Genomic DNA, 25,818 nt, shown 5'->3' on the forward strand with positions numbered 1-25,818 from the left:
ACCCCTAAATTCTTTACCTCCGTCTTGACTTTTAATCTTAATACATCAAGTTTATTTCTAATACCCTCATTATGTCCATTATTGCCAATCACTAAAATTTCATTTTTTTTATTTAGATTGAGAACATTTCTACTCATCCATTCAGAAGCACAAGTAAGACATTGTGTTAGTGAAACAACAGAGTCGGGGTCATCAGGTGCTATTGATAAGTACAGCTGTGTGTCATCAGCATAGCTGTGGTAGTTCACGTTATGCCCCAAGATAACCTAACGGAAGCATGTAGATCGAAAACCCTCCCTTTCCCCTAAACAATTAACAAAAGCACACAACACAAATACAAACATAGGCAATAAGGCAACGATTAGCAGTAATGAGTTTGTAGATGGATGGATAAATTGTCTTCCTTTCTTTTTCCTCTCTCTCTCTGCCTCCCTCTTCTCACCTCTCACTCCTCTTTTTTAAATGTAAAATGTCCCGGATGTAACTGGTGTGTAAACAGGTGATTTCCGTCCTGGTGCTGCGGTCTGTCTCCATCATCCTTCCCCTCTGCACTTATGGGGACAACATTCACTGATGCACACATAACGGGCAATAAATGGAACGATGAAAACAACACGCACTCACCACGAACATAGAATATACTATTACCCCAAGAGGAGACTTTGATTTGCCTGATAGCACTGGGCAAAAAAGACCATCAGAGTCGCTTCTTAGAATACCACGGTGGAATGAGCCTGTTCCTAAAAGTGCTCCAAGAGAGTGCCTCCTTTCATGAAGGCATCCAATTTTGCCATCATCCTCTTTTTTCACAACAGCTTCTGGTGTGGCCAGGGTTCACTCTGTGATGGTGCAGGTGTTCCTGATAATTTTGAACAGACCTCATGCTTCTTTTGAGTTCAAGTTTCACTCCCAATAGACCATGGCATAGAACACCACACTGGATATGGACTGGTAGAACATTTCTAGCAGCTTCCTGCACACATCAAAAGACCACAATCTCCTTACCAAGTCCATTTTGCTCTGGCCCTTCTTGTCCAGCACCACTGTGTTTTCAGACCAGTCCAGTTTGCTGTTTATATGGAACCCCAAGTAGTTGTTAACTCTGCACCACTGAATGCTGACTGGTCTCTAGAGGCTCCTGAAGTCCACCACCAGCACTTTTGCCTTGCTGACGTTGACTTGGAGGTTGTTGTCCCTGCACCACAAGACAAACTCCTCCACGACTCCCCTCGATCATTACTACAGCCTGTGATGGAGGAGTCACCTGAAAATTTCTTTAGATGGCAAGCACTGGTATTGTGCTGGAAGTTTGCTCTGTTGAAGATTAACAGGTAGGGAGGGAGGACAGTACCCTGAGGTGCTCTATTATCACACACCACCATTTCTTACACATTTCTTACTCAACATCGTAAAACTACTCTCTGATGGTCAGGTGGTCCATCATCCATGAGATTGTGGTGGTTATCAAGTTTCAGAGCCTTGAGCTTTTCTGCTAGTCGATGAAGTAGAATTGTGTTAAATGTTCTAGAAAAGGTAAAGAACATTAGCCTGACTGTGGTACTGGCTTTGTCCAAGTGGGAGTAAGCTCTGTGGAGCATGAAGATGAGCGCATTACTTCCCAAGAGTTAGTGTGTTATGTCATTCTTGTAACTTCAAGTTGCTCCCTGGTGAATGCATGCTTCATCAAGCTCAGGATGTAGCATGATTTGAATAAACAGGGCTGCTTATCCTAAAGTAAGCTCTAAGGATCTCTGTTACTGTAGAATGAATGACTTAATTGGTGTATGTTTCTCATTAGCTAAGTGTTCATTTTTGTGCTTTCACTTCACCTGTAGCCCTTTTTGTTTCTATCTAGTTTCTTTGCTCACAGGAACTAGTTCTTATAGTCAGGCGCCTACATCAAGCGTTCCTGAGCCTAGTTAGGTGAAGCAGGCAGTTACTGTACATGCACTTCTGATCATTGCACAGTGTCTGGTAATGTCATAGTAAAGAATCAAAATATTAACATAAGTTTTATGAGTGATTGACGAATATCCTTGAGAGAGAGAGAGAGAGAGAGAGAGAAAGTAGTTAAGATAAAGTGAATGTTGCTTAACAAAAGACTGAGGCTGCAACCAAACCAAGAAAAGCAAAGCAACTTGAAAGTAATTGCCTGATAAACTACAATCATTCCTTGCAATTTGTAGTGGTTAGGGGAGTAAGACCTCCGTAAATATAAAAACCTGTGAATATGCTGGACCCATGAATCTAAGAGTAATATCTAAAGCAGCGTTTCTCAACCTTTAAGTATTTGCGATCCGAGTTTTCATAACAGTTTTAATCATGCCCCCCTAACATTTTTTTGAATGGAGCTCACTAATACCAATTTGTTCTTTTTAAATTAATGATATACAGTATAATAGATGCATATTTTATTATACCTACTTAACTTTTATCAATATTTATCTAACTCTATATTTATTTTTCTAGTATCAGAATGTAGTTTAAGTTCATTTGGTTTGGTTTCAATAGATGTATTTTTCATATTTTCGATACTTGTTTTCTTTTTCTCACATCTTCGCACCCCCCTTTTTTGTTAATTTGCACCCCCCTAAGTGGCCCACCCCATTGTTTGAGAACCACTGGCCTAAAATATGATGCACAAAGTTGTGAGAAATGTGACACGGAACAATCACTGCACAAGCAAATGAGGTGCGTGAGATTGATTGCCAAGACAAAGATGTGTGGAGCTCTCAGGCAAAATGTGTGCTTCCAAAGCTCTTTAGTGAGCTGTAACCTTTAACAAAATGAGCTTATTATAATAAATTTGTGTGTATTGTAAAAATGATCAGACCCGACACACTTAAAAAGATTTGGGGCAACCGCCCATATAATATCCCTGGCTGTGATTGGTTTGGAGTCCAGAAATGAACCGACTAAGGTTTAGAAAGATGGCCATTTCAAGTGATTAACCCGGAAGTGATACAATGGAACCGGAAGTGGCCTCCTTCTGACGTCATCTTAGGGGCCGGACCGGAACCGGAAGTGACCGTTTTCTGGGCGCTAGAACTGGAAGTGACGTCTTCAATATTGAGTCAGATAGGTTTTCCCGCGGCTGGTCTGCAGGGCCAGCAGGACAAGGTTTAGAGCACTCTGCCAACCCCTGGCCTGGCATGAAATTACTTTCGCTTGGTCCATACAACATCCTCCTACTCGCATGTGTGTGACAGTATATTCATGGTAACAGACTATTAAAAAAGTTAATATTACATTATATTTTATGCATTTATGACTGACTAGTTCTTTTTAGTTTTCTTTATATTTCTATTAAATGCATGCTGTAGCGGCCTAAAGGTGTTCAGGGTCTCATTTTCCTAAAATGGTGATTTAATTTTATATAATTTGGGGAACCTCAAGAACACACCCAGCCTAGACTCTGCTCACAAAGTCACAACAAAGACACGTAAATGACAGATCTATCAAATAGAACAAGAATTTATTGAATAAATAATGAAGGAAGGACAAACAGATATCGCATACACAGAAACTCACCCATAAACTCCAGTGGTACCCTGCCGAACTTTATGAAAATCAAGTTTGCTCCTGTTCCTTTAGGGGGCAATAGCTCCCTAGTTGGAATAAGTTCTTTTGTAATTGTGCCGTTTTAAGTAACCGAAAACTATATAGATTGTGGACGCGACCCGGACACAGACAGGCGGACATGTTGTTACTCACCACCACACGTATTTTATTTACAACTATTTACACAAATAATGGTCACTCAGACCCAGTCCAATGTGCACAAACCCCAGCACACAGTCCTGGCCACACTAATGCCTTTCTTCAGGCCGCCTCCACTCTCTTCTCTTGCCTCGTCCTCTTCCACCCGACTCTAGCCCTGAATGAAGGAAGACAGCCCCTTTTAAACGCTCCCAGATGAGCCCCAGGAGGTTCCCGGCATTCCCTCATTGGCTACCCCCCATCGTGGCGGAAGTGCCGGCTGTTCTCCCGGCAGCTCTCCGGGTGCCCTTCTGAATCTTCCCCCCAGAACTTCCTGGTGTGGCGGAAGTGCTGAGGTCACAAGTCCCCAAGGCATTGGGGCACCTCCTGGCGGTGACCACGGGCCCCTACAGGTTGGGGCTTTCATGCCCTGAGCCCGTGGCCCCCAAAGCAACCAGGAAGGCGGCCCCCACGTGATCCCAGATGGGTACACGCCCACTTCCGGTCGTCCAAGATGTCCCGGCCGGGTCGTCGCCCCTGGCATCTGCGACAAGATATGATATTAAAAGGAGATATCCCTCCCATAGCGATACGGCGGTAAAAATCACATAAGAGAAAATAACTTTAATGACGATTTACTCGGCATTACAGACAAAGGAAGCCATAGTAAGACAATTACCCAAGTAGGAACTCAGTGTATACAGTCTGCCATTTATCGTCGCTGCGCTGGAAGGCTTTTCAGTACGGATGACAATATCACCCATCCGTCCGTCGGCTTCAAAGTATTTGGCTGCTGTCCAAGCCTTTTATACTGGTTCCTCCACGTGCAGGCCCCCACTTCCAAACAAGAAATGAAGATTTTGTGCTGACTTTTAACAGAGGACAAAATAATATACACTTCTCTTTAGACTATACATTCCTCCAGCTGTCTTTGTCTATCTTGTCTTCTGCTTGGCCCAGCACTTCTAAATGCTGAGAGTCCCTGTGTGCTAACTTTGGCCTGGCCTGTACATGTGAGTGGATTTATAAAATAATTTTTGTACAGAGCACAGTGACATTAAACTTATATTCTGATTACAGCTCCCATTTTATTAGCAACATTTATAGAAGTGCTTCAGTGATGGTAACTACCCACCACACCAGGGATTGGCACCATGTTCTAATGCCTTCTCTTCTCCTTCCACTGCAGAACGGAGGATTGATAGCCACTCTATCGCTGACGTCACATCCATTGGACCCACCTCTTCCTGCCACATGACCACATAACCCGGGAACCGAGCGAGCATCTTGTTTTCAGTGAACTGAGCGTTTGAGAAGACATCTCTGCAATTATTGTGGAATTTTTCTTTTTCTAAAACCAGGGTGTTGCCCGAACTCTTTATCTAATTTTGGTTTCCTCTTTTATAATTATGCTCTGTTTTATCTCAATCACAAATATATTAATATCTGTTAGTCAATGATGGCCTGTTTTTACTTGCCTGGACAGCTCTTTAGACCTCATATTGAGAGTTCACAGTGACAGGTTCTAAATGCAAATTCCACACTTGGAATCAACTCCAGACCTTCTACCTGCTTAATAGTTAATGAAATAATGAAGGACCTGCTCACACTTGGCTCTGGAACAGCTTGTCAGTCAAATGTCCAAATACTTTTGAGTCCCTGGAAATGAGGGGGTCCATGTATAACGATGGCAGTCATTCCTAAATGGCTCATATGATAGTTTTAGTAAACCCCTTAAATTAAAGCATAATGTCTACACTTCAAACACATCTTGATTGCTTCATTTCAAATCCATTGTGCTGACATACAGAACCAAAATTATGAAAATTGTGCCACTGCTTATGGACCTGACTGAATAAAATCATATTGTAAGTCTCTAAAGATCATTTCATCATTCATTAATCATCATTTTTTTATTTCTATAGCCCATTTTTATACACAGGTACATCATCTATTTTCCAGTTTTCCAGTCATCAAACATTAGTATTACCCCGTATCATGTATCAGCAGCCACTTATCACACATCACCGATCACTTATCGTTCATCGCACTGTCACTCATCAGTACTCAGTTTTTGCTCATCATCCATCAGTCGTCACTTATCATGTTTTATCCAAATGGTTGCTTTGGTCCACACCAGAGTACAACTGGTGTCTTCACATCTACCTAAGCAAACAAGACTGCAGAGGGAAATTGCTCCAGAGTTCAACAAGAAAACGGGGACACAGTTGGAAACCTAAGGGGACATTCTACATAAATACCAGAAAGCTTTCTTCATGCAGAGAACCATGGAAAAGAATTATCCAGTAGTGAAGAAACAGTAGGGCATTAGGGGTTTTCAAACCTTGACGTGATATTATTTGGTAAGTTTGAGGTGGACAGGATTGGCAAGGCTTTGTTGTGCTGAATGGCCTGTTTTCATTAAAAACTTTCTAACATTCTCATATTCAAAACAGCCCTCACAATAAAAATATGTAATGAACCAGTATTACGTAAATCATCAACAAGTCTCGTCATCCGGGCGTATACCTGACTACTCTGGCAATTTAGAACTGCCAATTTGAAAATCTTTGGCATATAGATAGATAGATAGATAGATAGATAGATAGATAGATAGATAGATAGATAGATAGATAGATATGAAAGGCACTATATAATAGATAGATAGATAGATAGATAGATATGAACGGCACTATATAATAGATAGATAGATAGATAATATGAAAGGCAATATATATAATAGATAGACAGATAGATTGAAGTGAAAGGCACTATACAATAGATAGATAGATAGATAGATAGATAGATAGATAGATACTTTATTAAACCCAAGAGGAAATTCACACACTCCAGCAGCAACATACTGATAAAGAACAATATTAAAGAGTGATAACAATGAAGGTATAACTGACAATAACTTTATATAATGTTAAAGTTTAACACCCCGGGTGGAATTGAAGAGTAGCATAGTGTGGGGTCTCCTCATCGGTGGATGCATTGGAATCTCCATGATTGGCAGGAGTCTGCTCAGCGCCTGTCGCTCTGCCACGGATGTCAAACTGTCCAGCTCCGTGCCTACAATAGAGCCTGCCTTCCTCACCAGTTTGTCAAGGTGTGAGGCGTCCCTCTTCTTTATGGTGCCTCCCCAGCACACCACCGCGTAGAAGAGGGCGCCGGCCACAACCATCTGATAGAACATCTGCAGCATTTTATTGCAGATGTTGAAGGATGCCAGCCTTCTAATAAAGTATAGTCGGCTCTGTCCTCTCTTGCACAGAGCATCAGTAATGGCAGGCCAGTCCAATTTGTCATCCAGCTACACCAATGAAGGGCAACTGGCTGCGTAAGACCGAGAAGGCAGCGGGAGTCAGGAGATTTGGTGGTGGATCCCCCAGCGTGTGCATCCTGGCCTTTGGGTGAGAACCAAGTCTCGGTCCTGGGATGAGTGCCAGACCGAAGCCAGGAATCGGGAGGCATCCAGACCCGTGTGTTTAATGAGTGAAGGATGGCTGCAGAGACAGCGTCTCGCCTGTTGCACGGCCCAAACGGGAAAAGCAGGTGAGACGCTACTGTTGAAGAAGCACCGAGCTTATTGATTTTAAGGACTGCTTCTTGCATTGCGTTTTAACCTCGGTTTTTAAAGGATTGTTTCTATTTTGATTTTTAACCTCCACGTTTTCCACTTCTGTTTTGTTGAATTATTAATTTATTGAACTTTTGAACCACTGCACTATACTTTGAACACTGTTTTGTTGACTATTTTAAAAGCACTTTGCACTTTTTACATCATCCCCTTGCTATGTTGTTGCCTCACTGTCTGGCTCATCTCGGTTATAACTATCGACGGTGTTGGGTTCAAGGGCTCCCGAAGAGCAGATGGGAGCATGGAGCTGAACCCGCATCGTCAAACACATTAACAGATTATGAATTGAACCCTGGCTTTGTTCATGGTGAGGCGACAGCGCTAACCACTATGCCAGCTTTCTATACCTTCATTAACATGTGTATCTGTTATTTTTTTATTTCTTGTCATTCTCATTCAGGTCCTGAGTTTTTCCATTATATTAATACCTTCCTTCATGATTTTAAATAGCTCATCACCCCTGATAAGACATCAAATCCAGATATGCTTTCTTCTCATTGTCACTTTGATTAGCCTTTTCCTCTCTGCTGCGTGTACAAGAACAGCTCATTTCTTGCTATTTTCAAGAATGTGCGGCAAATTTCAGGCCCACAAGAGATAAACAATATGGGGTCAAAAAAGCACTCAGAGCTTGAAAAAAAAAATGCAAGTGTAAAGATAATAAAATTGGAGGAGTTTTATACCCAGCAATGATACTCTGAAGTGCTTGTAGTGTAGCTGGATGTGAGTAGCATTAGGAGGCAAAATTGACGTGCTAGAATGTGTAGCATTGTACGAAAAAGTAATAGGCGCATCACAATTGTTGATAATGGGAGAAAATGGAGTCAGATTCTCCCTGAAAGGAACAGCTGCATGAGAAAGAGGAGAAAGAAGTTGAAGGTGAGTTATAGCAAAGTGTAAGTCATTTCGAGAGGATAGGATTTGTGGATCTGATGAGCAAGATCAATGACCCTGGAGACCAGGAGAGCTCAACTCAACACATTGCATATAATAATAATAATAATAAATTTTATTTATGTCAAGGACACTTTACAATTCAATACACACATTAACAAGGCAGTATAAATTACATACGATAAAGAATAATACCCATTGAAAAGAGGTGTTTTTAACAGATGTTTGAAATTAATGATAGATTTTTCCTCGTGAAAGCTGAGAGGGAGAGAATTCCAAATTTTAAGGGGCTATCACTCTGGACTCTGGGGTCCAGCGGCTGTGGGGCATCTGTTGGTGAAGAAAGATTCATGGATCTTGACTTTGCTGATGATTCTGTGATCTTGCAGAGTCAATGGAGGCTCTGATCAGGGAGCTCAAGAGACTGAGTGAGGAGTCTGAGTGTTTGGGCTTGTGAGTGTCCTGATAAAAAACAAAGATCCAGGCCTTTAATGACCTCCTGGGCACGGCCATCAGCAGTGTGTCTGTCTGCGGAGAGAGTGTCAACCTCATCGAGAGGTTTACTTACCTCGGCAGTGACATTCATGTGTCTATGGTGACTCCTCCTATGAAGTCAGTAGATGGATTGGGAGCGCATGGGGGTCATGATGTTGTTGGAAAGGGGTGTGTGGTGCTCCTGATATCTCTGCACAAGGATGAAGGTCCAAGTCTTTAGAGTCCTGGTGCTTCCTGTCTTGCTATATGGTTGCGAGACATGAACACTATCCAGTCACCTGAGACGAAGACTGGACTCCTTTGGTAATGTGTCTCTCTGGAAAATCCTTGGGTATCGTTGGTTTGACTTTGTGTTGCTCATGGTCTCCCGAATGAGGCACATGACCTGCATTGTGAGGGAGCATCAGGTACGGTACTACAGTTATGTGGCACGTTTCTCCGAGCTCATAAGATCATCATTGTTGGGGACCCAAGTGGCTGGACCAGGCCAAGGGGTTGCCCACATAATACCTGGCTGCGGCAGATGGAGGGTCATTTCCGGAAGGTAGGACTGGACCACGTGTCTGCCTGGGGGGTTGACAACTGGGATCCGAGTTGTTTCGCCGTTTAGTGGGTGCTGCAACCCACTGTACCAGTGCATGCTCCCCAACTTGACTTGACTCTGAAAGCTCTGCCACCCATAGTTACTAGCCTGTATTTGGGTACAGTGAGTAACTTAGCGTCCGATGATCATAATGCACGGGCAGGAGTGTAAGGAAGCAGCAGCTCAGACAGATAATGAGGGACTAAACCATGAAGGGCTTTAAAGGTGAGAAGAATAATTTGATATTTGATTCTTGAAGAAACTGGTAACCAATGCAGGTCATAGAGGACAGGAGTGATGTGAGCAGATTTTTTAGTGTGTGTAAGTAAACGAGGAGCAAAATTCTGAACATATTGTAATCTATTAATATATTTAGTCAGGAGGCCATAAAACAAAGCATTGCAATAGTCAGGGCGGGTGGTGATGAAAGCGTGAATGAGTGTCTCAGTATCTTTCACACTAAGGAAAGAGTAAAGATGAGCAATGTTACAAAGATGAAGAAAATCTGTCTGTACGATTGAGCTAATGTGATGTGTGATTGAAAAGTAAGAAGCTGATCAAAGATGGCACCCAAATTACAGACTGATGCTGAGGGTTGAACCAGGATCCCATCAATGTCAATTTTTATCCCACGAAGGGTAGCGAGGACAGATTTGGTGCCAACTAATAAGATTTCTGTTTTATCAGGATTGAGTTATAAAAAATGATCTGTCATCCAATGATTGATTTCCCAAATGCAGTCAGTCAGTGCAACAGGTGAAGATGTTGCAGTTGCATCAACACTTACACATAGCTATACTTATCAATAGCACCTGATGACCCCGACTCTCTCGATTCACTAACACAATGTCTGACTAGTATCTCAGAATGGATCAATAGTAACTTTTTAAAGTTAAATAAAGAGAAAACTGAAATCTTAGTGATTGGCAATAATGGATACAATGAGGCTATTAGAAATAAACTGGATACATTAGGATTAAAAGTCAAGACGGAGGTAAAAAGCTTAGGGGTGATTGTTGACTGTAATCTGAATTTTAAATCACATATTAATCAGATCACTAGGACAGCATATTTTCACTTAAGAAACATAAGTAAAGTTAGACCTCTTATATCACTGAAAGATGCTGAGAAATGAGTTCACGCGTTTGTTTTCAGTCGACTAGATTACTGTAACGCAGTCCTCTCAGGACCACCCAAAAAAGACATAAATCACTTGCAACAAGTGCAGAATGCAGCTGCTAGAATCCTAACTAGAAAAAGAAAATCTGAACACATTTCTCCAGTTTTAATGTCACTACACTGGTTACCTGTGTCATTCAGGATTGACTTTAAAATTCTGCTTATAGTTTATAAAGCCTTAAATAATCTCGCCCCATCTTATATATCGGAATGTCTAACACCTTATATTCCAAATCGTAACCTCAGATCTTCAAATGAGTGTCTCCTTAGAATTCCAAGAACAAAACTTAAATGAAGTGGTGAGGCGGGCAGGCGGCCTTCTGCTGCTATGCACCTAAAATCTGGAATAGCCTGCCAATAGGAATTCACCAGGCTGATACAGTAGAGCACTTTAAAACAGGGCTGAAAACACATTACTTTAACATGGCCTTCTCATAACTTCAATTTAACTTAATCCTGATACTCTGTATGTTCAATTCTTCATAATAACTATTCATGGTGGCTCTAAAATCCGTACTGACCCCTACTCTCTCTTCTGTTTCTCTTTCTGGCCTGCGCCACCTCCACCTACTCAAAGCATCATGATGCTCCGATGGATGGATTAAAAGGCAGAAGTCTACGTGACCATCATCATCAGGTTCCTTCTGTGAGAACCCTAAATCCAAAGAGGACTGTTTGATTTATGTTAGGTGGAATGCCCAGAGGGGACTGGGCGGTCTAATGGTCTGAATCCCTACAGATTTTATTTTTTTCTCCAGCCGTCTGGAGTTTTTTTGTGTTTTTTCTGTCCCCCCTGGCCATTGGACCTTACTCTTATTCTATGTTAATTAATGTTGACTTATTTTATTTTCTTATTGTGTCTTTTATTTTTCTATTCTTTTTTATGTAAAGCACTTTGAGCTACTGTTTGTATGAAAATGTGCTATAGAAATAAATGTTGTTGTTGTTATAAAGTTTTGTGTCATCGGCATAGCAGTGGAAGCTCAGACCACTGCTCAGAACCAGTGGTGATAAAGTGATAAAGATTTAGGGTGTGTGGCACAGTGGTGCAGTGAGTAGCGCTGCTGCCTCACAGTAAGGTGACCTGGGTTCGCTTCCCGGGTCCTCCCAGTGTGGAGTTTGCATGTGGGTTTCCTCCCACAGTCCAAGGACATGCAGGTTAGGTGCATTGGTGATTCTAAATTGTCCCTAGTGTGTGCTAGGTGTGTGTGTGCCCTGCGGTGGGCTGGCGCCATGCCTGGGGTTTCTTTCCTGCCTTGTGCCCTGTGTTGGCTGGGATTGGCTCCAGCAGACCTCCGTGACCCTGTAGTTAGGATATAGCGGATTGGAGTATGGATGGATTTAGGGTGTTTTGGTCTAAAATGGGGGGTGGGGGTTGACCTTTCCTCCACTCTAAGCCCCTCTTAGTATTTTCAGATAGGATGAGGGGGGCATGGTAATGCTGGGGTTAACACCACTGTCTCACGACTTCTGGGTTCACATACAGACTTGAGCACTTTCTGAGTGGAATGTTGCACATTGTCCTGGTGTTTATGTGGACGTTTCCCTCGGTAATCTTGTGATCGACACGTACAAGTGGAGGAAATCTTCAGGCACCGAAAGTAATTTATAATTTGCCTCCAGACCATAGGTCGGCAGTGTCTCTATCCCCTTCTCCCCTTTTACCCTCAGAGTGGATGATTACCAGCTAGAAGAACTTGTACATCTCTTCTTCAGACCTAACAAGTAATAATAATAATTCTTTACATTTATATAGCGCTTTTCTCACTACTTAAAGCGCTCAGCAATTGCAGGTTAAGGGCCCTTTTGGCATTTACGGGATTTGAACCAGCAACCTTCCGATTGGTATTGCAGATCTCTAGCCTCAGAGCTACCACTCCGCCACTCACTTCTCTTCAGTGTCCTCCATAACGTTTGGAACAAAGACACATTTTATCCTTGATTTCCCCCTCAACTCCACAATTTAAATTACAAATCAAGCAATTCAGATGTAGTTCCAGTGCACATTGCAGACTTTTATTTAAGGGTATTTGCACTTGTGTGGCTATGGTGGTCCACCCCGGGGGACACATTTCAGGGGTGGCACCATAATATTTGGGACACAGCAATGGCAGGACTATTAAAGCTGTCATATTTAGGACTTCAGGCATAGTAGTCAACGGTTAAGTTTTGATAGACCACACTTGGTAGGATTTCCAGTGGCAGGTGTCATGTCACTATGACTACCAGGGGCAGAATTGGGACATTTTATCTGCGATGTCTCTATCCAGCTCTATCCTGGGTCCGTTGCTCTTTTCGACCTACATGCTTCCGTTAGGTCAGATTATCTTGGGGCATAACGTGAGTTACCACAGCTATGCTGATGACACACAACTGTATTTATCAACAGCACCTGATGACCCCGACTCTGTTGTTTCACTAACACAATGTCTTACTTATGTTTCTGAACGGATGGGTAGTAATTTTCTCAAGCTAAATAAAGAGAAAACTGAAATTTTAGTGATTGGCAATAATGGATATAATGAGGTTAATAGAAATAAACTTGATGCATTAAGATTAAAAGTCAAGACAGAGGTAAAGTATTTAGGGGTAACTATTGACTGTAACCTGAATTTTAAATCACATATTAATCAGATCACTAGGACAGCATTTTTTCACTTAAGAAACATAAGTAAAGTTAGACCTCTTATATCATTGAAAGATGCTGAGAAATTAGTTCATGCTTTAACAGTCGACTAGATTACTGTAACGCACTCCTCTCAGGACCACCCAAAATGACATAAATCAGTTACAACGAGTGCAGAATGCAGCTGCTAGAATCCTAACTAGGAAAAGAAAATCCGAGCACATTTCTCCAGTTTTGATGTCACTACACTGGTTACCTGTGTCATTTAGAATTGACATTAAAATTCTGCTTATAGTTTACAAAGTCTTAAATAATCTGCTCCATCTTATATATCGGAATGCCTGACACGTTATATTCCAAATTGTAACCTTAGATCTTCAAATGAGTGTCTGCTTAGGATTCTAAAAGCTAAACTTAAAAGAAGTGGTGAGGCGGGCGGCCTTCTGCTGCTATGCACCTCAAATCTGGAATAGCCTGCCAATAGGAATTCACCAGGCTGATATGGTGGAGCACTTTAAAACACTGCTGAAAACACATTACTTTAACATGGCTTTTCCATAACTTTATCTTAGTTTGATGCTCTGTATATCATTACTATTCATGGTGGCTCCAAAATCCCTACTAACCCCTACTCTCTCTTCTGTTCTTTTCTCGGTTTTCTGTGGTGATTATCTGCACCATCACCACCTAATCAAAGCACTGTGATGTCCCTACATTGATGGATCAAAAGCCAGAAGTCTACATGACCATCATCATCAAGTCGTTCCATAAGAACCCTGAATTCAAAGAGGACTGATCATTTATGTGAGGTAGAATGCCTAGAGGGGCTGGTCAGGTGGTCTAATGGCCTGGACCCCCTGCAGATTTAATTTTTTCTCCAGCCATCTGGAGTTATTTTTGTTTTTTTTCTGTACTCCCTGGCCATCGGACCACCTTACTCTTATTCTATGTTAATTAGTGTTCTCTGATTTTAATTCTTACTTTGTCTCTTTTCTCTTTCTTCATCATGTAAAGCACTTTGAGCTACACTATTTGTATGAAAATGTGCTATAGAAATAAATGTTGCTGTTGTTGTTGGAAACTTTTTCTTTTAAGAAAGACCACTAATCAAGAAAGAGGGGGAGACAGAGAAAGGAAGCAGCAAAGTAAAGGGCCTGGCTATCTAAGCCTAGGAAGACAGAGGAGGCGAACTTCACATTGGGACGTCAGCTATTTGTAGGGTGGACACTCAGAAGAAAAGAAACGGTGAGGTGAATACCCAAGAAGATGTGTGGGTTTCCATATATGGTCCAATGGTTCTCCAGGTGATCCCATTGCCGAGTCTAAAATTCCTCAGGATAGCGGAAGATCAACCATATACATCTGCTGACTGTTTTTATTTCCACATCATTCAGCGAGAACTTTGAGACAGGATTTGTATTTAATCATTCCCTGTTCTTTTGTTGTTGTACTATTTGAAATATTTGTATCTCTTGAAATTTGTATTCATACCGGGGATAAAGTATTTCATCGGGGATAGGGACGTCCGTGGGAAATGGGATCACTAAACACGCACCCTATCACCTTTTTATGTGCATACTGTTTTCTTGATCACAATACACTTACAGATTTAATGAATTTCACCCATCATCAGTTTTTCTTTTTGAGTATTGGCAGGAAGGGGAAGGGGGAAGAGGGGTCAAGGACCGAATATCTGAATGCTCGTATGTATCTCTTGAACCTTTTACGGGCAGTGAAGTGTGGCTTCCGTGACTTTTTATAAGGTGATTGTTACAAGGTGGTCGGGGATGACCCTGGAGAGAAGCGAGTTGACGGTGCACCTGGGACAGGGTCCCTGCTGTGAGGGACATGAGCCGATTAAAGGGATAAGATTGTCTGTCGGAGGATGGCTCCACATTCTGAACATGAAGGTATAGCAGAGGAGACATCAGGTTTTTGGAAGGAGACATGAGAAGCTCATGGTCATTTTTAGGGTATGATCCTGACTGTGATTTAAACCTTAAAAGTTTATGTTTTGGGATTATTTATTTATTAGTATTTTAATTTAATTATTTTAGCACTGTTTTTTTTTTAGATTATTTATTAAAGAGTTGACTGCACTTCCTTTTTGTTTGGAATACTAAACTGTGAACTTAGGCTCCTTCCTCTTGTAGTGATGTATCTTCATTTATCTGGCACATCCTCGGGCACAACTTTAGATATCCCGGGTTTCAGAGGAGTATTCCAGTTACAGACTCTCAGGCCATAACTGTGCCCTGCTTGTAGTTAAGGACTGACTGTGACCAAAAGTAGCTTTGGCAGACAGTAGAAAGTTGGCAGATGTTAAAAAAAATAAAATGGAAGATTATATTACAAGCTGCTTCTTCTTTTTTAGGCTGCTCCTATTAGGGGTCACCACAGCGGATCATCTGTTTCCATATCTTCCTGTCCTCGTCTTCTTGTTCTGTTACACCCTACACCTGCATGTCCCCTCTCACCACATCCATAAATCTTCGCTTATGCCTATCTCTTCTCCTCTTGCCTAGCAGCTCTATCCCTAGTATCCTTCTCTCAGCATCTCTCCTCTGCACATGTCCAAACCAAAGCAATCTTGCCTCTCTGACTTTGTCAAGATTTGAAGCACACGATTATGAAGATCATCAACCAGGGTGTCTGTACAGCAATCTTCATCTTCTTCTTTCAGCTGCTCCCATTAGGGGTTGCCACAGCGGATCATCTGTTTCCATATCTTCCTGTCCTCTACATCTTGTTCTGTCACCTCCATCACCTGCATGTCCTCTCTCACCACATCCATAAACCTTCACTTAGATCCTCCTCTTCTCCTCTTCCCTGGCAGGTCTATCCTTAGCATCCTTCTCCCAATATACCCAGCATCTCTCCTCTGCACATGCCCAAACCAAAGCAATCTCGCCTCTCTGACTTTGTCTCCCAGCCGTCTAACCTGAGCCGACCCTCTAATGTACTCATTTATAAGAAGATTTTATTACAAACAATTGTTTAAAAGAACACACAGATTAATTTGTAAAATTTACAGTGACATAAAAATATCTTAAAAAATATAAATAAAAAAAAACCACACAAGTGTTATAGTCTACATAAAAAAAAGGAAAATCAGAACAAAAAATGGTGTCAATGTAACGGTCTAAAACCCAACTAAGATTCACACCACCTGATGACGGTGATTTATTTATTTTTTCGGTGGGGATCCCAGGACTGCACCCAGCTACCCAGCAATGGCCCGACTCATACACACACCCTCACAGAGACAAAAACCAAACAGAATTAAAACAGAAATTCACAAATGTATTACAGAGATCCCTCCTCGATCACGGGGGTTACGTTCCAGAACTCCCCGTGAAAGGTGAAAATCTGTGAAGTAAAAACCATATGTTTATATGGTTATCTTTATATATTTATTACGGAGCTGAACAGTTTGACATCCGTGGCAGAGTGACGGGCACTGAGCAGACTCCTGTCAATCATGGAGAATCCACTGAACAGGATCATCTCCAGACAGAGGAGCAGCTTTAGTGACAGACAGACTGCTGTCACCGTCCTGCTCCACTGACAGACTGAGGAGACCCCACACTATGTGACTCGGGGGGTAAACGTTAACATTATACAAAGTTATTGTCTGTTATACCTGCATTGTTATCACTCTTTAATTTAATATTGTTATTATCAGTATGCTGCTGCTGGAGTATGTGAATTTCCCCTATTATATAGTGCCTTTCATTTTTTATCTATATATCTATCTATCTATCTATCTATCTATTATATAGTGCCTTTCATTTTCTATCTATCTATCTATCTATCTATCTATCTATCTATCTATCTATCTATCTATCTATCTATCTATCTATCTAAGTAAAAATGATATCACATATGTTACAGCCATTACGATAGACAGGCCACCAGCAATAAATATGTATAAAATGTATAAAATGTGTGTACAATTACACTAAATGTACATACATGTACTAAGTACGTAGAAAATTAGTTATGGGTACTCACCAACAATGACACGACGACTTGTCCAATAACGATGACATAAATGTTACTGCACAACAAAGGAGAGCGTTACAGTTCTTCTAAAAGAGCCCCTTCAGGCGACTTGTTGCACCGCGGCGTAGCTGTTCCCTTACTTTAACATATCCAAAACTTTTACGTTTTTGGCAATCGTTAGCATCTTCCGTTGGCGCTTGGGCACGGCCCCTGAAGCAGTAGTAGGAGCAGATCGTTTTGGAGAGATAACAAAGGTCTTGACTACGCACAAAGATAAACACAAAAGAGCACAAAAGTTAAGTCTTTACACAGCGAAACACGTTGATGCTGAATGAGCGACACGCAATGCTGCTCTCCATCGCTGAGCCAATCAGCACCCAGGAACTTAATTGCATGCTCTGATTGGGTAGCTTTTTAGCCATCTGCCAATAGCACCCCCTGTAGGAAATCAAATGGACAAATCAACTGATGAAGCATGTACTCTACCAGAAATAAAAAGACCCATCGTCAGCTGATATCCACGAAGCTCCGAAAAATCCACGATATATATTGAGATATGCTTACATATAAAATCTGCGATCGAGTGAAGCCGCAAAAGTCGAAGCGCGATATAGCGAGGGATTACTGTAAGCAATAATAAAGGAAATCAAAACAATCCCACCCCAGCTCCCTTTCCGGCAATATACAATAAACACAAATTAAACAACAGCAAACAACTAACAAAAACCAAACACGATGAAGTCCATAACACAGTCCATAGGAAACGGCAACCGATGTGGTGAAAGTCTGAATACTCCACAGATCAGCTCGCTGAAAGTGAATGTAAAGAACAGTCCTACTGATGATGAAGAGTGATGGGATTCTCCAAATGTCGAGAAACAATCCAAGTCAGTCCTCTCGCAGCAGGCAGACACCAGAAAGTCCATAAACACACGAACAGGAGATAATCCAGGACAAGAACAATAATCCACAGGCTATGAACGAGAAGATAAGACAGACAGGTAACTCCAGACACAAAACAACCTCTCCTCTCTGTATCACCAGGCCTCCCTTTTAAAACTCACACTGGCCTTCTTGTCTCCAGCAGCCCCTGCACCCTTAGAAAGCGTCCAATCAGATCAACTGCAGGGACTGCTGGTAGCACCGCTACATCAATATAAGTAGACTCTTACCATACTACGTTAAACAAAATCCTGGTTAAAACAGCAGACTAAAAGCTCAAAAAAGGATGGCTCTGCAACAGACCAAAAATGAAATAAATTCAGACCCACACAAACAGAAACATCCGGAGCCTTTCCTGGCTATAAGATGCTCATGCTCTCCTTTTTAACAGATACGTCACACTTCAACTCACAAGCCAACCTTCTCCAAACGATTGAAAAAATCTGAGCCCACACTACTGCCGTCTCAGCCTTAATAAAGCGAGATCGATTTCCAAACCAACCTACCCTCTTCGGGGTAACAATCATTTACCAGACAGGGATGGAGGGCAATGGATCTACTCGGCTAAACAGATCACAAGACTGGGACACTAGCCAGGCATTTTCTAAACTGGTTTGTGCTGAACAGGGTCACGGGTGGAGCTGGAGCCTATCCCAGCCAGCATACGGCACAGGGCAAGAACAAACCCTGAAGAGGGTGCCAGTCCATCACGGGTCAAACACACACCAGAGCCAATTTAGCGTTGCAGATTCACCTAACCTGCATGTTTATGGACCATGCGAGGAAACCCATGCAGATAGGGGGAGAACCTGCAAAGTCCACGCAGGGAGGACCTGGGACATGAACCCTGGTCTCCTTACTGCCAGACAGTATGCCACCATGCCACTTACTGGGGCACTAAACAAAGTGACATTATATAAACACAATGAAATACCGATTAGCATGAGACCGATGCTCACCCATGTCTGAGAGTGTGTAACAGTGTGTGTGAGGCTAGCGTTACCCTGCACATCTCAGAGTCAGAGAGGATGGCACACTTGATAACGACAGTTGCCCAAACATTTTGCCGTGAGGCTATCATTGTTATAATTTTAATTCTTCCTTTTTCTAGCCATTTCATATACATTTTCTGCTGGTCAATCGTCCCTTTTGTTTCATTGAAAAAAAATAATGTATTTTCTGTGATCAATTTTTTATTATATTTAAGAAAGTTGAAAGTAAGTCAGTTTTTCAAAATATGTAATCATCAACACGTGACAGACCAAGAGGGTGCCCCTTTACCCACCCTCGCCCCCAGTCCCGTGCCATACTACTAGGAACTGTGGGCGCGCCAACCCATCCCACCACCACATATGATGCCTGCAATACTAATCTTACTTTTTAAGTAAGAATACATTTTCTTTTAGGGTTTTGGTATCTGCAGATTGGATAAGAAATGATCCTTTAGGCACCTTGAGCATGGGAAAAGCACTATATAAATAAAATGTATTATTTTTATTCTTGGTATCCTTTCATCCCATCGATTAATCATGGCTCATAACCTCAAAGGTTACACCCCCTGAAATGTGATAGCAGAATCTACGACGGGAATTCAAAATGACAGCATTTGAGGAGCCATAATGGCGGCCAAGCAAAACAAAATCATTGCAAATATTCAACATAAAGTCGAATCGTCACAGTTGTGTCAGAGTGGCAAATGTAATGCATTTTATTATTATGAATGTTTGTGATGTGCCATCTGTTGGAATGACAAAAGCAAGGCATTTTATCACCACAAAATACAAACTATTTTTGTAACCACTCAAAGGCCTTTACATAGACAATTGGGAGCCATTTTGTCTACCACAAATGTCCAGCATCCACCCGCATGATGTGACAACAGCCTTTTTTACACCAGTATGCTTGCCACACATTAGTTATTAGGTGATGAATGGGTGAAAGAGATAGATAACCAATTAAAAACTGGCGGTGATTAGGGGGTCTAAATGGATGAGGCCGTGTTGGGCAGTTTAGCCAGGCCATTGGGGAACACCCTACTCTGATGCTCAGGCCCTTGTTTTTTCATTGTATTTGTGAGGTGGCATCATTTTTGCCACATAGTGCCACCATCACTGCACTGGGGTGTTAGGATCGACTTACAGAGCACAGGGCCAGCGCCCCCTGCTGGCCTGACCAACACCTCTGCTAGAAGTAACCCAACCTCTTCTGGCCGGGCCTGAATATGCGTAGCTAAAGGTGAATTAAACAATAATTAATAGTTGAATTTATAACATAAACTATGGTTGCTTGTCATTTACAAGGAGATATCAGAAAAATGCTAAATGTTAACAAGATTGTAAATGCTAGAAATAAAAAAAAAAGTTATGTTTACTGTATGTGCTAAAATATAAGACAATTAAACACGCTCAGTAAATACAACAGCCATGCTTAACCCAGTTAGAGTGGTGAAATAAAAGCAACTGTGGAAAAATTCCTTCAGAAGTTAATCCCAAACTGAGACACAATTTGGAATTTACAGAATGAAATCAGAAATGACAAATTAAACAAAGGTCACATTTGACCACTGAATAAGTAATAAGCTGGAACAAACAAAGGCCAAAAGGCCCGAGCTGGCAAAGCTCATCTTTAAGTAATCCGCAAGTGAAGGCCACTCAGATAGCAACACTGATAGCAGTCGGGGTCATTACGCTTGGAAGGGTAAGATGACAAATTAAACACATGCATCACAAATGTACACTGCAAGGGTTTTCAGATACGAGTTGAACCTTAGAGCTAACACAGCATAACACAGCATAAAAGATAAACGCAGGGCAGCCATTTAGGACAGTACAGTAGAAGACTTAATGCTACTCTACAAAATGCTACTGTATATGTAAACTCATGAGGAGATGCACAGCAAAGATTCTGCATGGCTGACACATGGCAGAAGTGCTGCAATTAACAGGAGAGTTTTGAAAAAATGATTAAACTGTTGAAGTTGAATTAATTTTGAGATCAATTCATGTCAAGCAGACAATTAAACTGCTTCAGTAAAAACCCACACTTGACTTTATTCAATTTAATGAAAGGTGCTTTATGACAGATAGATAGATAGATAGATAGATAGATAGATAGATAGATAGATAGATAGATAGATAGATAGATAGATAGATAGATAGAGAGATAGTCACTATATAATAGATAGATAGATAGATAGATAGATAGATAGGCACTATATAATAAATAGATAGATAGATAGATAGTCACTATATAATAGATAGATAGTCACTATATAATAGATAGATAGATAGAAAGGCACTATATAAAAGATAGATAGATAGATAGATAGATAGATAGATAGATAGATAGATAGATAGATAGATAGATAGATAGATAGATAGATGTGAAAGGCAGTATATCATAACAAGTCATTTAATAAAGGCAGAAAAAGCACAGAAGATTAGGGTTACATTCTCTTGTTTTGCACAATCCTCCTTTATTTTTTTATTTTTAAGTCGGATTTATCAAACAGCTCTGTTTTTTATGTTCTTATTTGTTTTTACTTTGTATTTTATAAAATGTTCACAGAGTAATTAGTGAAATGAAATGATATGCATATTACATTGCACCCATGAAGAGAGATACTCTAAACCGAGCCTTTACAAAGTGCAACAGAAACGTTTCCAGATTGAAGCTGAAGTCTGCTCAGCATGACTAAGTATCTCAGAAGGAAGCGGCCTTTACAGGGTTAACCTCAACATGGCAGGAGGATGTTGTCAGCGGGTGTGCTGTTGCGGTGACTACAGAAGCCACAATTCAGGCCATGGCCAGGACAGCTGACAGGGCGCCCAGTGCTGCTCTCAGGCAGCTACAGCAAGTCTGCACTCAACGGCAGCCCATGTTAGACACTCAGATAGATGAATTGTACAGTATATAGGATTCGTTATCTCTACACAGTATTTTATAGTACCTTTGCTCTTTCTCAAGCAACACACAATACTCCAGAATAACAAAGAAAAAAGAAAGGAATTTAGAAATTATTGTAAATTTGATAAAAAATAAAATATTAAAATATCCCACCAAGTACAGGTGTAGCAGCAATTAAAGCCTGGAGCCTTCTTGGCTCTGATGCCACCAGCTTCACATTCTTGGAGTTGGGGATTTTTCTGCCGATCTTCTCTGCAGGTCCTCTCAAGCTCTGTCAGGTCGGAATTGAGACCATCAGTGGACATCTCTTTTCAGGTCCCTCCAGAGATGTTTGATGAGGCTGAAGCTCAGGCTCTGGGTTGAAGGCAATTTCCAGGGTTGTCACTAAGCCATTACTGTGTTGTATTTGCTTTGTTCTTTGTGTCTTTGTCCCATAGGAAGGTGAACCTTCAGCCCACTTTGAGGTTTGTCATTAAGAATATCTCCGTACTTTGCCCCAATCACCTTTCCTTTGACCGTAACTCATCTCCTTGTCCCTGATTTTGCCACCACTATGCTTCACTGTTGGAATGGTATTGTCAAGGTGAAGAGCATTGACACTTAAAATTGAGGCCAAAGAGTCCAATCTTGGTTTCACCAGACCAGAGAATCTTCTTTTTTCTCAAAATCTGAGAAGTCCTTCAGGTGCGATTTTCTTGCGAATTTTAAGCAGGCTTTCATGTGTTGCCCGACCACTCTGCCATGAAGCCCAGATGAGTGTCGCCATTCCTTGACGTTTCTTGTCGTTTCTCCCATCTCCCATCGTCTGGAGCTTGGTCAGAATGACCGTCATTTTTTTTTAATTATTATTAATTTTATTACAATCCATACAAAGCAATCAAATTTTTACAAAAAGAAAAAATGAGTTAAGAACAGATCGATCCCCACCCGAGAGAGAGAGCAAGCCAAACGGCGTGTAAATTTAAGGCATGTAAACATACCTAAATTAATAAATTCTCTGTGCTTTATGAACTTATTTTAAAATATTACTGATTAGATCCTGCCAAGTTTTTAAAAAAGTCTGTACGGATCCTCTAACTGAGTATTAGATTTTTTTCTAACTTCAAATAATATAACACATCAGTTTCCCACTGACTTAAAAGAGGACAGTTTGGGTTCTTCCAGTTTATCAGAATAAGTCTGTGTGTCAAAAGTGAATGCAATCACAATTTGTTTGTCTTTCTCCACTTTAAGCCCCTCTGGAAGACCCCCAAACACAGCTGTTAATGGGTTAGGAGGGATTGTGAGTCCAAGGCTGTCTGAAGGTAATTAAAATTTTGTCCAGAATAATGTTAATTTGGTGCAGGCCCAGAACATGTGACCCAGTGAGGCTGGGACTTGGTTGCAACGTTCACAGGTTGGATCGTGTCCTGGAAACATTTTGGAGAGTTTTAGTCGAGACAGATGTGCTCGATATATAATTTTGAGTTGTATAATTGTATGCTTTGCATATGGAGCTTGAGTAAATTCTCTGCATTGCTACTTTCCACTCCTTTTCTGATATATTAATTGAGAGATCTTTTTCCCAGTGTCCTCTTGGATCTTTGAAAGGAGGGATTGTAAAATGATTTTATATATTGTAGAGATGGAGTCTAAGTCCTTGAGATTGAGCAATATTTTTCCAGCATGGATGAGGGTGCAAGATGAGGAAAATCTGGAAGGTTCTGTTTAACAAAGTTCCTGATTTGAAGATAGTGAAAGAAATTGTAGCTGGAATGTTAAATTTGGAATGTAATTGTTCATAGGATGCAAAGACGTTGTCTATATAAAGATCTCTAAGCAAGTTAATTCCAAATTTTTCCAGATATTAAAACTGCATATGTCTGTGAAGGTTGAAAGAGGTGGTTCTCTTGCAGAGGTGCCACAGATAGAAGCTTCTCCGTCTTAAAATGCTTTCTACATTGGTTCCAGATTCTAAGTGAGTGGAGCACAATTGGGTTATTAGTGTATTGCCGATAACGTGTGTTTATTGGAGCACAGAGCAAGGAATACAAAGAAGTACTGCAGGATTTTACTTCTATTGCGGTCCAAGCCTGTGTATGTTCTTCTATTTGTGTCCAGGTTCTTATCGCCTGTATATTTGCTGCCCAGTAATAAAACTGGAAGTTAGGTAGAGCCATGCCGCCTTCTGCCTTTTGTCTTTGTAGGGTCGCTCTTTTGATGCGTGGATGTTTTGAATTCCAAATAAATGAGGTTATTGTTGAATCTAATTGCTTAAAGAATGATTTATTAATGTATATTGGGATGTTTTGAAATAAAAAGGAGCTTAGGAAGAATATTCATCTTAACAGTGTTAATTCTTCCAGCTAGTGTGAGATGAAGGGTTGACCATCTATGCAAGTCTTGTTTAATTTTTTCCATGCAGATCGCGAAATTTTGTTAATAAAGAGCTTTATGTTTACTTGTGATGTTTACCCGAGGTATTTAAACTGTTCTGCAATGATAAAAGGTAGGGTGTCTAATCTAATATTATATGCTTGAGAATTCACTGGAAAGAGTACACTTTTATTCAGATTAATTCTGAGACCAGAGAGCTTTTGAAATTCTGTGAGTGCTGCTAAGACTGCAGGCACAGAATTTTCTGGGTCCGATATATACAGTACCATATCATCTGCATATAATGAGATTTTCTGTTCCAGTCCTTCTCTGCTAATCCCCTTTATCTGATCAGTATTTCGACAATGTATTGCCAGTGGTTCAATGGCAATTGCAAACAGCAGTGGTGACAAGGGGCATCCTTGTCTAGTGCCACGTTCTAGTTTAAAGTAGTCTGAGCAAATGTTATTGATGCAAACTGAAGCTTCTGGGTTAGTATACAGTAATTTAATCCATGCACAAATGTTCGGGCCAAACCCAAACTTCTCCAATGTAGTAAAAAGGTATTTCCATTCAATCATGTCGAATGCTTTTTCTGCATCCAATGATAATAATATTTCTGGGGTGTTTGATTTAGTTGGTGAGTATATTACATTAAACAGGCGTCAAGATTTGAAGATAAGTGTCGGCCCCTAATAAATCCAGTTTGGTCTTGTGATATTACGAGGGAGCACTTTCTCCATCCTTCTAGCTATGATTTTAGAGAGTATTTTAACGTCGTTATTCAGAAGTGAAATTGGTCTGTATGATGCACATTGTAATAAGTCCTTATTTTGTTTTGGAAAGACAGTGATTAGTGCTTGGCGAAAGGTTTGTGGAAGAGATTGGTTATCTCTGGCTTCTGTAAATGTTGCTAATAGGAGGGAGCTAGCTGAGGAGAATTTCTTGTAAAACTCTGCAGGGTAGCCATCAGGGCCTGCTGCTTTTCCACCTTGGAGTGACTTTATAGCATCTAGTAATTCTGATAAACAGAGGTTTATCAAGTTCCTCCACACTAAAAGCGTCTATTTGTGGTATCTGTAATGTATCCAGAAATGCATTAGATTGTGTATTGTCTTCTTTAAACTCAGTAGTATATAGGGATTTATAGTAGTCTCTGTAAGTGTGCATTATATTTTTGTGTTCGATGATTTTATCTCCGTTCGTGTTAGTGATTACCGAGATTGCGCACTTCTTGCTTGTGAATTTGTTGAGCTAAAAGCTTATTAGCTTTCTCTCCATGTTCATAGTAATGATGTCTGGATTTGTAAATTAGTTGTTCAGTTTCTTTAGTTGTCAAGAGGTTTAATTCTGAATGTAGAGCCTGCCTCCTCCTATGTAGAGTCTCGCTTGGTAGTCTGGCATGTTCTTCATCTATTTTAGTAATTTCGCTTTTATCTCTGCTACTTTCTTGGCTTCGGATTTATTTCTGTGGGAAAGATATGAGATAAT

Source organism: Polypterus senegalus, chromosome 2 (genome assembly GCF_016835505.1).
Source record: "Polypterus senegalus isolate Bchr_013 chromosome 2, ASM1683550v1, whole genome shotgun sequence".
NCBI lineage: Eukaryota > Metazoa > Chordata > Cladistia > Polypteriformes > Polypteridae > Polypterus > Polypterus senegalus.